This window comes from Eschscholzia californica, unplaced genomic scaffold (assembly GCF_041429995.1).
Source record: "Eschscholzia californica isolate CP2 unplaced genomic scaffold, dmEscCali1.0.p SCAF_4, whole genome shotgun sequence".
Lineage (NCBI taxonomy): Eukaryota > Viridiplantae > Streptophyta > Magnoliopsida > Ranunculales > Papaveraceae > Eschscholzia > Eschscholzia californica.
This window is the reverse complement of record NW_028238461.1, coordinates 10,071,402-10,085,676: the sequence shown is the minus strand read 5'-3', so window position 1 is coordinate 10,085,676 and position 14,275 is coordinate 10,071,402. Positions and strand designations below refer to the sequence as shown.

Genomic DNA, 14,275 nt, shown 5'->3' with positions numbered 1-14,275 from the left:
TCCCCATATCGGTTACCTATTTTGACCGACCGGACTGATAAGACAAATAATCAACTAGTATAGATACGACCTTTGGGTAGAAAGAATTAAAAGTTAAAAAAGTAGCTAGAAGTGAGTTTTAAAAAGTAGTTGATTAAGAAGCATTTCCCTTCTTCCTAAAATGTTCCCGCGGAAACCACTTCTCTTCAAGAAACATTTCAGACTCAATCTGCAACATTACCCATGCCACCAAAATCCCTACATCTCTCTCTTCTTGCTGACAAATGTTCTTCAATGAACCAACTCAAACAAATCCATGCCCAAATGATCATCTTTGCTCGAATCCACGACAACTTCGCTGCAAGTCTAATCATATCCTTTTGTGCTCTTTCTGATTCAGGTAATCTCGATTACGCTCTTAAACTCTTTAACAATACCCATGATCCCAATTCATTTATGTGGAATACCATGATTAAAGCTCAAGCTAGTAGTTCAAATGAAAGACAAAGGAATTGAAGTGGGATTGATTCTTGATACAGCTTTAGTTGATGCCAAGAATGGAGAGATCTCTTTGGCCAAAAGTTTGTTCGATGAAATGCCTGAGAGAAATACTGCATCTTGGAATGCTATGATTTGTGGGCTAGCAGTTCATGGGCATGCGGTGGAAGTGATTGATCTGTTTCCGGAGATGGTGAAGGCAAACGTTACGCCAAATGATGTCACATTCGTTGGGGTAGTATCAGCTTGTTGCCATGCTGGTTTGGTGATTTTGTCGATGTCGGCTGTGAATTTTTTCTCTCGATGAAAAACGCATATAAGATAGAGCCAAGATTGAGCATTATGGATGCATGGTTGATCTTGTTGGACGAGGTGGGAGGTTACGCGAGGCTGAGGAATTGATTAATGGTATGGTGTGGAAGGCTGACATTGTTGTTTTAGGATCTTTATTTGCTGCATGTAAGAACCATGGGAATATCGAAATTGGAGAGAGAGTGGTGAAGAAGATGCTCCATGTAGACCCTTCCCTAATAACCATGGGGTTTATGTTGTTCTTTCTAACATGTATGCTGAAGCTGGAAAATGGGAGGATGTTTTATGGCTGAGGAATTTGATGAAATATGGAGGTTTAAAGAAGATACCAGGATGGAGCTTGGTGGATGATGGTGACTAGTTTAAGTGTACAAAATATGGCTTTCAGAAAACTACCTTACGCCATGAAAAAGATCGGGAAGATGGACTTTCCAACTGAATACATGGCTCGAGCCTCGAGATAACGAAAGTGTATCCGCCAAAATCATGGGTGCATTGAGACATCAATGGCGATTGAGACAAAACACCAAGGTCATGTACGTTCTACTTCTCACAATTTTTGTTCACTATCTCATTATTTTGGTGCATACCTTAAATCACTATAACAAATATCAAAGATATGGGATAGCTTGTTTTCAATTTATGTATGTTCCTTTTCTTCACCAATCTTAATGTTTTCCTCTCATTTTATTTAAGACGATAATTTAAATGAAGAAGTGTAGGTAGATCGGTTTTTATTAATGGTTTGGATCATTTGAAATATGCTGAAGAATTGCCCGTCTTAGTCTTACATATCGGCTTGGTTTTCTCGGCTCGGTGTCTAGGCTAGTTTGACAAAGAAGCCTGAGGTAGTCATGGGTTTTACGTCAGTATGATCACCCATCTTCATACTACATAAACCGACACAAGATTAGAAACCATAGGTGCATAATGTTGAACGTTAAAATTCTTGGTGCATTATACTGAAAACTCACATAATTTTTTTATTCAAGTACAACCACGACTGTACGCCAATCAAGACTACATTTCAAATACTCTAGCTGCAAAATGTTTCTAACTTAGTGATCATACTGTTACATAATGGCTTGCTCCAATTTTGTATAACTAGGACACAACTTAGTTATACTAGGTAATCTCTTATTTTCGGCTTAAGCTGCTAAAGTGGTGGGTGAGCAACTACCAATGGTACAAGCAAGCACATCCATGTATTCCCTCGTAATTGTGAATGAATCATAGACGTTCCCGTCACTGCTCCTTTTGTATTCAAAGAGTAAAGAAGTGTGGTTGAAAGCAGTCATCTTCACAAACCCAAAGTCATAATCACTTTGTATACTCCACTTTGTCGGCGGGCCGGTTGCAAAGGGTGAAAGATGACTGCCTCCTCCTCCTGCTACGACATGTATCGTCCCGTTCCATAACCCCGAGAAATGTGACGTCTCTGAGTTCACACATATATTCTGCATTTTTATACAAATATTAACATCAATTCCTTCTAAGATATGTATATTTGTGATACTTCTTATTCTGATTCACTACATTGATGTTTTAAGTATAAAAGAGACCCCATTCTTTAGTCAAGACAAAGTCTCATCTTAGGTATCTTGTCGAGAAAATCGGAGACAAAATCGACATGGGGTGAGTTTGGGTCTGGTATCAGAGCCGAAGATGGCTCTTATCTGAGGGTGGCTCGAGTTTCTCGTTAAGAGAGACCTCGTGTCATTACTACGTGAGACATGGCCGAGCAGGGAAACCTTTTGGATTTTGACCTCAGTTGTCCACATTTGACAGCTGACACCATAACCTAGATTTTCTTCTCCTTCCTGAGGCGAAACTTAGGGCAAAAGATAAGTACCAGAAGCATTTCAATCGCAGTAGAATATTATTTCGAGTTGGTGGCGTACCTCATAAATTTGGCAAGTTCGCTCATAACTATGAACATGACCATAATAAGCAATACCAAGCATAGGTAGAAGTAGTTTTTGTAAACTACTTCTACCCATAGGTTCTTCGTACGATCCTTGTTGGGCATACCAAGCATTTGATGAATACCCAAGAACACAGTGAGTAGCGAACATAAGCCATGGTTGTTTCTGTCTATCTGCTGTTGAAAAACATTTTTCAATGAATGCATATTGCTTTGTTCCTTCTCTCCAATCATGTTCTGAATCTCCGATACAAAACCGAAACATTCCATAATCAACAGAGTACCAATATTAAGCACGATTTTCGGCTGGAACATAAAACATTGTTTCTGCTGGTACACCACATTCTCCACCAGAATCTGGTGTGTTGTAAAACGATCCTGAATTTGGCCAGTCTCGTTCGTGGTTCCCACTAAAGAAGCTTTTCTTTGATTTCATAATTGAAGTAGTTCTTTGTTATCTTGAAAGAGACAAGTGAGAGTAGAAATGATCGAACAAACCTAGCCACCATGTAAGGAACGACGGAAGCGATGGGCTCAACCATTTCGGTAAACTGGTCCCATTGAGAGATGAAACCGTTTGCATATGGAAGGTCACCGATATGGAAAACGATGTCGTAGTTACCCAAATCCGCTGTGAGGGTATCTGCCGTGTTTAGAGAACCTGGCTGGTAGTTTGCGTACTCATTCGAACAATCTCGTTCTGCCTGCATTATATTTAGATCTCAAACTATGATACTTGGGGCCGAAGCTAATTATCTCACATCTCTATGATAACCCTAAATTCAAAGACTGATTTTTGATCTCAAAGTCCATAAATAAAGATGTTCGTAAATACTTTATTCGATATATTTAGCACAAACCTTCCCAGTATCTCCGAAAACAATCACACGTTGAAGCGAATTCTGCCCTGGATACGGAGGCGCTTTCAAAGAGGAAACTTTGCTCCATATGTATGTTCCATTGTTCAATCTATGACCCAACTTATATGTATATCTGCACATTTATATTATTATATGTCAAGTTCATACAAATTAGGAATTTTTGTCACAAGTTATATATGATTGATATGATAAACTTACAGGAGATTAGGCCACAAATTCTTTAAGAAACTTGTATGGAAGAATCCTGGTTCTCTCCAACCTACTGTTCGAGCCGGTGGTCCTGACAGACGTTCCATATAATACGGTATAAATATGCAATGTATATAACATAAAAAGTGCGGTTGATAGATTGGTGATGAAGGTGAAATAAATTGTACCACACATGCTGGTTTGGGTGAATGTTAGTGTCCCAGCGGGAGATCGTGTTTTTTCTTCACCTAGGATTCCCCATTCAACGAAAGGAATCGCTTCATCTATGTCATAATCACTTGTCCATGTTACTGTCATCTGCATTAATATATAGGTTACAAGCGTATAATCATCTTTTGAAGAAAGCCCTTAGGATATGATTTAAATGAACTGAAATGAAATGTGAGAAGTACTTACTTCGTCCCATGACTTTCCAATTGCGAGACGTGGATAAAGAGGCGCCTTTGGGGTTTGCAAATGCAATTTTATTCGAAACCGCTATTAACTTTGGCTGCAAATTTTGAACCAAACTAGGGTCACCATAGAGTCCTCAAAGATTCGTCGACTCAGACGAACATATTTTTACTAATTGTTTATTCTAGAAACTCGCCTCCGTAGCTAACTCGTACTTATTGAGTAAAAGAATAATATTTTTTTCACCTGAGAGAGACCACCAGAAAATAAACCAAAGGCAAAATCGTATCTCTGGTTGATAAGACGGAATCTCAAAGATCCTCTTCCAGTCTTTAAATAATTTGGAGTCGAGTGATTCGCAAATTGGTACTGAAATAATACAAGTTGAAACATGTGAGAGTAATACACATAGAAGAATGGTATCTAACTCCATAACTAAGCAAAAATTCACAACTATATTCGACACCTAGCACATTAGCATGGCGCACTCCTCTTCGGACCGGAGTTTGAAACCAAACTTCTCCGCTGGAGGATAGATGGGGCGATTTAGGTGAGATCCAATGTAGATCTAACTTTTTATTTACTTGTGAGATTTGGTTGGTCTTGGGGGGCAGGGGGCCACCACGACTCCTCTCTTCTCGAGAATCCATACAACTATCTCGAGCACAGATTTAGATTCGACCTCAATGGAAAAATGGAACACCTCTTATGGGTAAAAATGGAACACCTCTTATGGGTAAAAAATACAAACCTTACTTTGATGGATCGTACAAAGAACATATCGCCTCTTGCGCAGCAGTAGCTAGAAATTTGAAGGGGGAGGTGATTAGATCTATATCAAGACTAATAGAACCTCTATCACCGATGTTCAGTGAGATTCAAGGGTTACTTTGTGGGATTGAGTTGGCGGCAGAGTTGGGAGAAGAAGAACCCTTTATAGAGGGTGATGCTAGGGTTTTGATCACCCTAATCTCGACCGTGGATTTGGACCCTCCGTGGCGATATATCAACGACGTAAATACCATAAGAGAAGTTGTGCGGGAGAGGCAGGTGGCTTTGACCTATTGTAACCGGTTATGCAACGTGGAAGCCCACAACTTAGCTTATTCCATTTTACCCCAGGACTTATAATTCCTGGATGTTTACCCTTGTTGTTATTTTGGTTTAGTCCCTGAGTCTGTATGGTCTAAACCTTTTATTTGGTTTAATGGGTGTTATTCCAAAAAAAAAAAAAAAAAAAAATAGGGGCAGAGGCTAATAAAGGAGTGAGGCGAGCAGGATTCCCTGTCATGGGATCATATGTAGAGGCACTACAACAATAAAATTAATTTTGTAAGTTTCAAGAAAATAGAAGCGAGGTTTCAACAATAAAAAAAAAAATAGAAGCGAGGAATACAGGTAATTAGGGGAATGAAAAAGAAAAAAATTACTTGAATATGGCGGGAGAAAAGACTGACACTCATCCATTGACGGCTCTCTCCCTGCCAAACCCACAAAAAAAGAAAAATTTACTTTTTCTCTATGACTAGTATTTCCTTCTCTAATTTCTCTTTCAAATTTTGATTTCCTTATGCAATTTCTACATTCTCTCCAAATTCTATTTTTTCTTTTTAATTTTTATTTTCTCGTTTTAATTTCTAATTTCTCTCTTAAATTTTTTTTTTCTCTCCGAGCTTAATTATTTCAAATTTTCTCTAAGTTCTATTATCCGTTAAGAATTTTTTACTAAAACTTTTATTGTTCCGAACCTTTAAAGATCTTATAGTTTATAAGCGTTCTGACACATAAATGTTTAAAACTTATTAGGTTTAGAAACTTTAAAGTTTTGAAACTTTTAAAAGTTTGGGTCATTAAAAGTCTTAGATCATTAAGTTGTTAATTTTTTTTATTAAATTTTGAAGATGAACTTTTTGTTAAAACTTTAAATAGTCCGTTTTAAATCTAAATCGTCCAAACTCATAGCTAAGATTAAAACGAAAGTTATATTATTTTAAAAGTTAAACTTTAAGTTTAAATATTAGTTGTTTACTTCTCTTCTTTATCTTCACCAAACACAATCATTATTTTAAGATTAAAATTTTAAATAATTAAAACGAAAATTACATACTTTTAAGATTAATACTTTAAGTATTAAAACTTTTAAGATTAAAACTTTAAATAATTAAAACGAAAGTTACGTTTACTTAAAGATTTTAAATATTAAAACGAATGTTATTCTATTTTAAGATTAAAACTTTAAAGTAAAGTTCCAAATGAATAACCCCCATTTAGTTCTCTAGGACTTCTCTTTTATATAGCGGTACATGCATGTGGAGATTTAAGAACCGTTACGGCCAAACTCATGAGAGTAGGGAGAGGCCAAACTTTAGGTAATTCTTTTTGTTATTTTATATATAATATTATTATTATTTAAAATAACATATTTTATTTACATATTTTCTTATTTTTGTAAATTACATTGGTATAGGTATTTTAGTTACATTTTTCTTACGAGCATTATTCCAATTTCAGAGGCTTAGTAAGGTTCTATAGAAACACTTTCACTCACTATTGAGCATTATTCCAATTTCAGAGTCTTAATAAGGTTTTATAGAAACACTTTCACTCACTATTTTGACACAATTGAAAGACAAGATGCACTTTTCAGAGGCTTAGTAAGGTTTTACAGAAATAAATTTACCCATTATTTTGACACAATGAAAGAGAAAATGTACTTTAAAGGATCCGTTTTAAATATAAAGTGTCTAAACTTATAGTTGAGATTAAAACGAAAGTTATATTATTTTAAAAGTTAAACTTTAAATATTAGTTGTTTACTTCTCTTTTTTATCTTCACCAAACATTACCATTATTTTAAGATTAAAACTTTAAATAATTAAAATGAAAGTCACATACTTTTAAGATTAAAACTTTAAATATTAAAACTTTTAAGATTAATTCAAACTTTAAATATTAAAACCTTTAAGATTAAAACTTTAGATATTAAAACTTTTAAGATTAAAACTTTAAATAACTAAAACGAAAGTTACATCTATTATATTAAAACAGGTCAGTCGGTTATCCAGGGGATAAGTCTGACCGTCCATTTTATTTTAGAGATTTGGTTGGGAACACATCCGACGGATGATATAATTTTTTTTTATGTAAATAGACTACAAAAAGAAGGTATCTATGTAAATCAACTAAAATTAGTTAGAGTAACTACTACCCATATATTTCTCTTTTTTTTTTTCTATTGAGTAAAAAAAACGTGGGAGGATGAGAAATCAACTAAAATTAGTTAGAGTAACTACTACCCATATATTTCTGAAATTAGTGGGGAGAAAATCTCTCTTCCACATTCTTGATCGGTTTTTTTATGAAAAACTTCCCAAAGTAATTACTTCAAAAAAATATAAATAGGACTCTTGCCACACTGATATCTTTTCACTGTAAGAAAAAAACAATCTCTCACATCTATTTTATAGTTCAGGCTTCAATGAAATATTGTTTTTCTTTTTTAAATGTAATTCTCTTTTTTTAAATGTAAATAGCTTAGTATTTGATTGCTCCTCTTGATTGTTTAATGTATAATTATTATTTTCTCTAAATGTAAAATGACTATTCAACTGTTACAATATTCTTAACACGACGGCGCAGCCAAAAGGGATCTACCGCGTCCGTAGGACGCGGTGGGAACCTAGTCTATTATATTAAAACAGGTCAGTCGGTTATCCAGGGGATAGGTCTGACCGTCCATTATACATTAAGGGAAAATAGGTCTGACCCTCAAGCATTTTATTGATGTGTAAATAATGTAAACTTTTATTATGCAAATTTAAATTGGATTCATTGATATTTTATTATGTAAATAATGTAAACTTTTATTATGCATTTTATTGATGTGTACTCTTTTTACCATAATAAACATGGTTTTCTTTACTTCTTAATTAGACAGTAGTAAATCTGGTGTTAATTGCCTTATTTTCTCTCTAAATACTTTCTCTACGCCCTTGCTCTCTCTCTCTCTCTCTCTCTCTCTCTCTCTCTCTCTCTCTCTCTCTCTCTCTCTCTCTCTCTCTCTCTCTCTCTCTCTCTCTCTCTCTCTCTCTCTCTCTCTCTCTCTCTCTTTTCTCACTCTAAAAAATAATAGAGATGTAAAATATCAACGACGGCGTAGCCAAAAGGGATCTACCGCGTCCTACGGACGCGGTAGACACCTAGTTTACTTAAAAACTTAACGGGTCGGGCGTGCATAGACCGTGTCGGCCTCGGGCTGCACGTTTATTCGTCGGACTCGGCGTTCCGGATCGGGTTTCGGGCTTCTGGGCTAAATTCCCACCCTTAAGTGAACCTACTATTTTCACTTTTAATACAAACGAGCCTAGAATCAAGAATGGTGATACAAGACCTCAAAGTGGATTAGATGATGACTCAATCATTGAGATTAGAGTATCATCATTGAGAAAAAAGGAGAATAAGGGAACCTTTGACGGCATTGATGACTTAAGTTCGAATAAGAGACCGAGTAGTACACGAAGAAGATGAAGAAGAAGATCATCTGGGTGAGTCTAAGAAGAAAAGAAGAATCAACCTGGCAGAGAAAGATGATGTTAGGGGTAAGGCGGCCAACGCAACAAAGCCGCTAACTCAATGATAGTATAAAGCTGGAATTGTCGGGGAGGGGGGAATGACCTGATAATTCTGCACTTGAATAATTCCTCCCGGCGTTGAAACCATCCATAGTTTCTGTCTGAAATAAAACTATCACGACATTCGCCTGAGAGTTGGATTCAAAAGCTGATATATAAAAATCATCTTATAGTGTCGTTCTTAGGGCTTAGTGGAGGGCTATGGTTGGTATGGGATGAGGAGGTAGATATTGAGATTATATCATATTCGAAGAACCATATTCATGCTAGAATCAAGGAAATTGGGAAGGCAGAAAAATGGAGTCTATTATGTGTTTATGGCCCCCCCCCAAATCCGGTTGATAGAGATAGATTTTGAAAGTTTTTACGAGAATTCGGAAAGAAAGATTAAAGATCCTTAGTGTGTAACGGGGGACTTTAACGCAATAACAATGGCTGAAGAAAAATGGGGTGGCAGAGGATTTAATAAAAATAGGAGCAGAGCAATTTAGAAGCATGGGCGGAACTAGGGGGTGGCAGGAATGGGCAATTGCCCTCTCTGGAATTTAGTTAGTAACGCTTCAGTGATTGGGTTGGATTTCAATTGGGTGTAGTTGGTTTGGATTTCTGCCATGGTGGAGACCAAGACTTCAATTCAATCTCCCCCACTTCCACTTCACCTTCTTTTCAATTTTGGCCATTTTGACTCTTATTTTGACTTTTAACATTAGTTTTTTCATTACAAAGTTGGTTCTCAAAATTTACTTTTAACAACAATTTTGACTCCCACAATATCTTTTTTTTTTACGTATGACCAATCCAACCGACAAAATCTGATCACCTTTGCCCTCCTTAACACTATTTTCTGGTTCCGCCCCTGTTTAGAAGTATGGTTCATGATTGTAACTTGATAGATGTTGGATATTCAGGACCGGCGTATACTTGGGTGAATGGAAGGGGTATTGAAAATCATATCAGCGAACGATTAGATCGTGTACTAGTTAACTCGGAATGGAGAATTCGATTTCTGGATGCATTAGTAAAGAATCTACCTAGATTCACTAGCAACCATGCTCCAATTATATTAAATACGTCAAAATAAAAAATAAAAGGTGTTGTACCTTTTAGATTTAAGGCTCACTGGACAGTACATGAAGAGTTCGATGATGTTATCAAGTCAAGTTGGGAGCAAATAAGTGGTAGCTTTACTAATAAACTACTACAATTTTCTAAAAAATTATCGAGTTGGAGTAAATAAAGAGTTGGTCAACTCTTTCAAAGAATTAAAGAGGCTGAAGGTGAGTTGCTGGAGATCCAAAATCGGGCTTCGTCTATGGAGCTGATTGATCTACAACATCAAATTTCTCGTAAACTTGAAGCATTGAGAAAACTAAAAGAGATTTTTTGGAGGCAGAGAGCAAAGAAACATCGGATACAGGATAATGATAAGAATACCAGATTTTTTTCATTTATCGGTCTTGAATAGAAAAGGAAGAATAATGTAATTGCGGTCAACTTTTGGATATGCCATTATTGGCTTCCGAAAATCAGAAATTGAGTACTATAACGATGGAGGAAATTTGGCAAGTAATTAAAGAGATGAAATCTTGTAAAGCACTTGGACCGGATGGATTTTCTACGATTTTCTATAAACGATGTTGGGATGTTATTGGTGAAGAAGTTACAAAGCAAATTAAAATGGTGTTCGAATCAGGTAAACTCCCGAACAAATTAAACCACACGTTTATAGCTTTAATCCCAAAAGTTCAGACGCCAGAATCTCCTATAGACTACAGGCCTATTTCATTATATAACGTATTGTATCGAATTATCACGAGGATAATTACTAATAGACTTCGGCCGATAATGGAGAGACTGATTTCTCTGATGCAAAATGCATTCGTACCTAGTCGTCAAATCTCGGATAACATCATTGTGGCACAAGAAATCTTCCACTCAATTGCTAATACTACTGCGAAAGAAGGAGCTTTTGCGTTGAAGGTGGATATGGCGAAAGCTTATGACAGAGTGGATTGGAACTTCTTGAGTGAAGTGTTAAAGAGGTATGGAATTATCGGTAATTCTCACTTGTTGATAATGAATTGTGTGTCTACAGCTTCCTTCTCTTTTCTATTAAATGGACGCCCGAAGGGATATTTTTATAGCAAGCGGGGTTTTCGACAAGGGTGTCCGTTGAGTCCGTATCTTTTTGTATTGTGTTCAGAAACACTTACTAAATTAGTAAGTCAAGCTAAAAGAAATGGGCTTTATAATGGACGTCGAGTAAATATATATGCTCCAAGTGTGAGTTATCTTATGTTCGCAGATGACTTTTTTTTGTCAGCACGACTTCTGAAATTAATGTTGAACAATTGAAAAGTATATTGGATTCATATGCAAGTTGTTCGGGCCAGTTAATAAATTATATGAAGTCATCGATACAATTTAGTTCGAATTGTACTACAGAGAAAAGAAATCAGATCTTGGGTATATTACGGGTAAAAGAGATGAAGAAGAATGATGTGTATCTGGGTCACTATTTGAACACAAAATTAACTTCATTCAATCTGATGGCATTTCTGCTCTTGATGATTTACTAAGTAATGTGAGTATTAGTAATTTAGTTTTTGTTTTTTATCTAATAGTATGTGAATTTGACTTGTTTGAATCTGAATTAAACACACTTTATTCAACCACAAAGATATTGTAGTTTTATCGTATTCAGGTTTTAACTGAGAAATCTAATTTTACAGGAAGAAAACAAATAGGGTGCTTCTAACAACACCGGACTAAAAGCTGTTAGCATTCAGAAATTTATTCACTCGGGCCAATGGACACTGACCCGAGTTTTCTATAAGCACCGACTTTTAATGTGGGCGACATTCACCTTCGTTTGCTTATTCCATCTTCTTTGTTCTCAATCAAAATTATGATGAACCTAGCAATGACAGCAAACCCTTCGAGAAAAATGCTAAATGATTACACCAAAACCCATTAATCTCATACTCATTATCTTCAACCACCGCCCTTCAATTTCATTCCATTCAATCTCAACCTTTCCTTTCACTATAAATGCCCATTAATCTCCTGCCCTTTATCTTCAACCACAACCTCCTTCAGATTTTGATAGTATTGAAACTTTATAATGTTTTTGTTAAATTTGTTAATTGAATGTTGGTTGATGTATCAATCTTATATTGGTTATGTTTATCTTTGATTTAATGTTATCTGTGGGTTATGATTGAATTAGACAAGAACATCCTAAATATGAAATGGGGAAAAAAGGGAAAACCTTGATTCAATTCTTTCTCTTCAATTAATCACCCATTCTGCATTTCTTCTAGCTTTGTTTAGTTCTTCCTTTCTATTCTAACTGTGACAAATTTCTTTTCTTGAGTTTGATTTTGTTTCAGATCCGTGATTGAAGTTCGATTATTTGAGAAAACACCATTAATCAGTTTTGGGGTTTGTGTATTTTAGGGTTTGATCTTTTTGAAATTGAGAACAAAGGGTTTCATTTTTATGTGAGAAAAGATGTCTTCTGCTGGTGCCACTTTTAGAATCCGTGAAGAACCCATTGTCTACCTTTGTTATTTTCATGGTTTCCCTAGTTCTTGTTCAAATTTACCTGTGGGTGGTTGTGTGATTCCATTGCCAATTCAGAAACTGATTCAATAGCTTCCGTGAAACTAAGGATCCAAAGAAAGAAAAAAAAGGAAGATTGGTCTCTACATAGTTGGACGGTGCTAATAGAGAAAGGAGCGGCTAGGTCTGGCGCTAACAGAGAAGGATGCTAACAGCCTTTTGGCCAGGTGCCTTTAGAAGCACCCAAACAAATATAGTTTCGACTTTGCATTTGTGGATGTTGACAAACAAAACTACATGAATTATCATGAGAAACTAATAAATTTGGTTAAGGTGGGAGTAGGGGTGGCAATGGGTACCCGTTTACCCGAGAACCGAACCGACCCCGAGTCTTAATGGGTAGGTACTGGGTATAGGTTTTAGATCCATTAAGGAAATCGGGTCTTAAATGGGTATACCCGAAAGGACCCGACTAGGAGGCGGGTCCTTATCGGGTATATCCGCCGGGTACCCGACGGGTAATGGGTACCCGAGATAATACGAAAAAATACCCTAGATAATACGAAAAAATACCCTAGATTATATAGTATTCTTGTACGTCAGGGTTTTTCTCACCAAGTTACCAACTCACCAAGTTATGAAATTTCTCAAATCCTCTTTTCCTTGGTTGAAAACTAATTTATAAAACACAAAAGTGAGCGAGTTAATATAACATAAAGGTTCATTTCTTCTTTCTTGATTCCCCTAATCTCTAATCTCTTATACTCATCAACTATTGTACCCGAGATATTTGCTTATTTAAGGATCTATGTCGTTTATGATATTTCTTTTCACTGGATTCATGCAAATTCTTCTACTTTAAGAAATATTTGATATACTTTTGTGAATACCCAATGGGTACCCGATACCCGATGGGTACCCGAGAATTTTAAAGGTTCCGGTTCTGGATCCTTTGATTGAGGTACCGGTACCGGAACCGTCAAGAACCGAAACCGTTACGATTTATAGGTTCCGGTTCTGGATAGTTAAATACCCGAACCGGAACCGACCCGTTGACACCCCTAGGTGGGAGGAGTGATTGGGTATGATAACACTCTATAGTATGGAACTGTTACTTTGGAACACGACGATGATTTACCGTTTTATTTGAAGCCATACAGAACTCCGATTATGGAACTCAACAAATCATTAGCGACTGATCCCCCGGATTGAAATATCTCAAATTTCAATTGGTGATGGTATTACCCTTTGCAGGCGTACCAAGTAAAAGATTTCATGTCACAACATTTGTGGTTTTCAATAAATTACTAGTTGACATATGTGAGAAGATCATTTCAAGTTTTTTACTTAAATGTATGGGCGATTTGAAATTTGAGTTAAATTTGTTCCAAAGAGTAAATTGACTTGTTTATCTTTTGGGAGAAGGAAGATTACACCTTTTAAGAGACCTAACTAGGGATGTCAATGGGGTGGATTTGGGACGGTTCATCCCGTTAGCAAACGGGTTTTATCATTATCGTCCCAATAATTGATCGGGGTGGATATTCAATTACCATACCCGCTCCAATTAAAAATTGCTAAACCATTTCCGCCCCGCCCCGCCTCGTTTAATAAAATATTAGTCGAGTCGGGTTCAAACAAAATATTTTGTATTTTCTTTCACAAAAGTTATTTTAGTTTGAAGTAACATAATAATCGTTAACAAAATTTTATAAGACTTTGAGTGTATCAATCATAAACACTACAACTACTTAATATAAAAAATAACATAGTTAAATTGATAATGTGAGATTAAAGTTTTAGAAACACAACTTTAAATAAAACATATATTTAGGACATATCGTACTAATCGGTTCGGAGCGGAGTTTACTATCTAATACCAA

The 14,275-nt window shown here is 36.1% G+C and overlaps 1 long non-coding RNA gene and 2 pseudogenes across 2 annotated transcripts; 2 read left to right on the top strand and 1 right to left on the bottom strand.

Moving 5' to 3' along the window:
• The first annotated feature begins 224 nt into the window (after positions 1-224).
• Positions 225-1,508, top strand: LOC147542492 (pentatricopeptide repeat-containing protein At5g56310 pseudogene; annotated as a pseudogene).
• A 304-nt stretch (positions 1,509-1,812) lies between these two features.
• LOC147542491 (putative inactive purple acid phosphatase 27) lies at positions 1,813-8,916 on the bottom strand (annotated as a pseudogene). Its single transcript, XR_015223522.1, has 9 exons — positions 8,872-8,916; positions 4,444-4,566; positions 4,201-4,294; positions 3,972-4,101; positions 3,793-3,874; positions 3,574-3,706; positions 3,212-3,417; positions 2,691-3,123; positions 1,813-2,246 (listed from the first exon to the last, which is right to left on the bottom strand). The product of XR_015223522.1 is annotated as a putative inactive purple acid phosphatase 27 (transcript).
• Positions 8,917-11,809: 2,893 nt separating this feature from the next.
• LOC147542490 (uncharacterized) lies at positions 11,810-13,791 on the top strand. The gene is made up of 2 exons (XR_015223501.1): positions 11,810-12,725; positions 13,458-13,791. It is a non-coding gene; the product is annotated as an uncharacterized LOC147542490 (long non-coding RNA).
• Positions 13,792-14,275: the final 484 nt, after the last annotated feature.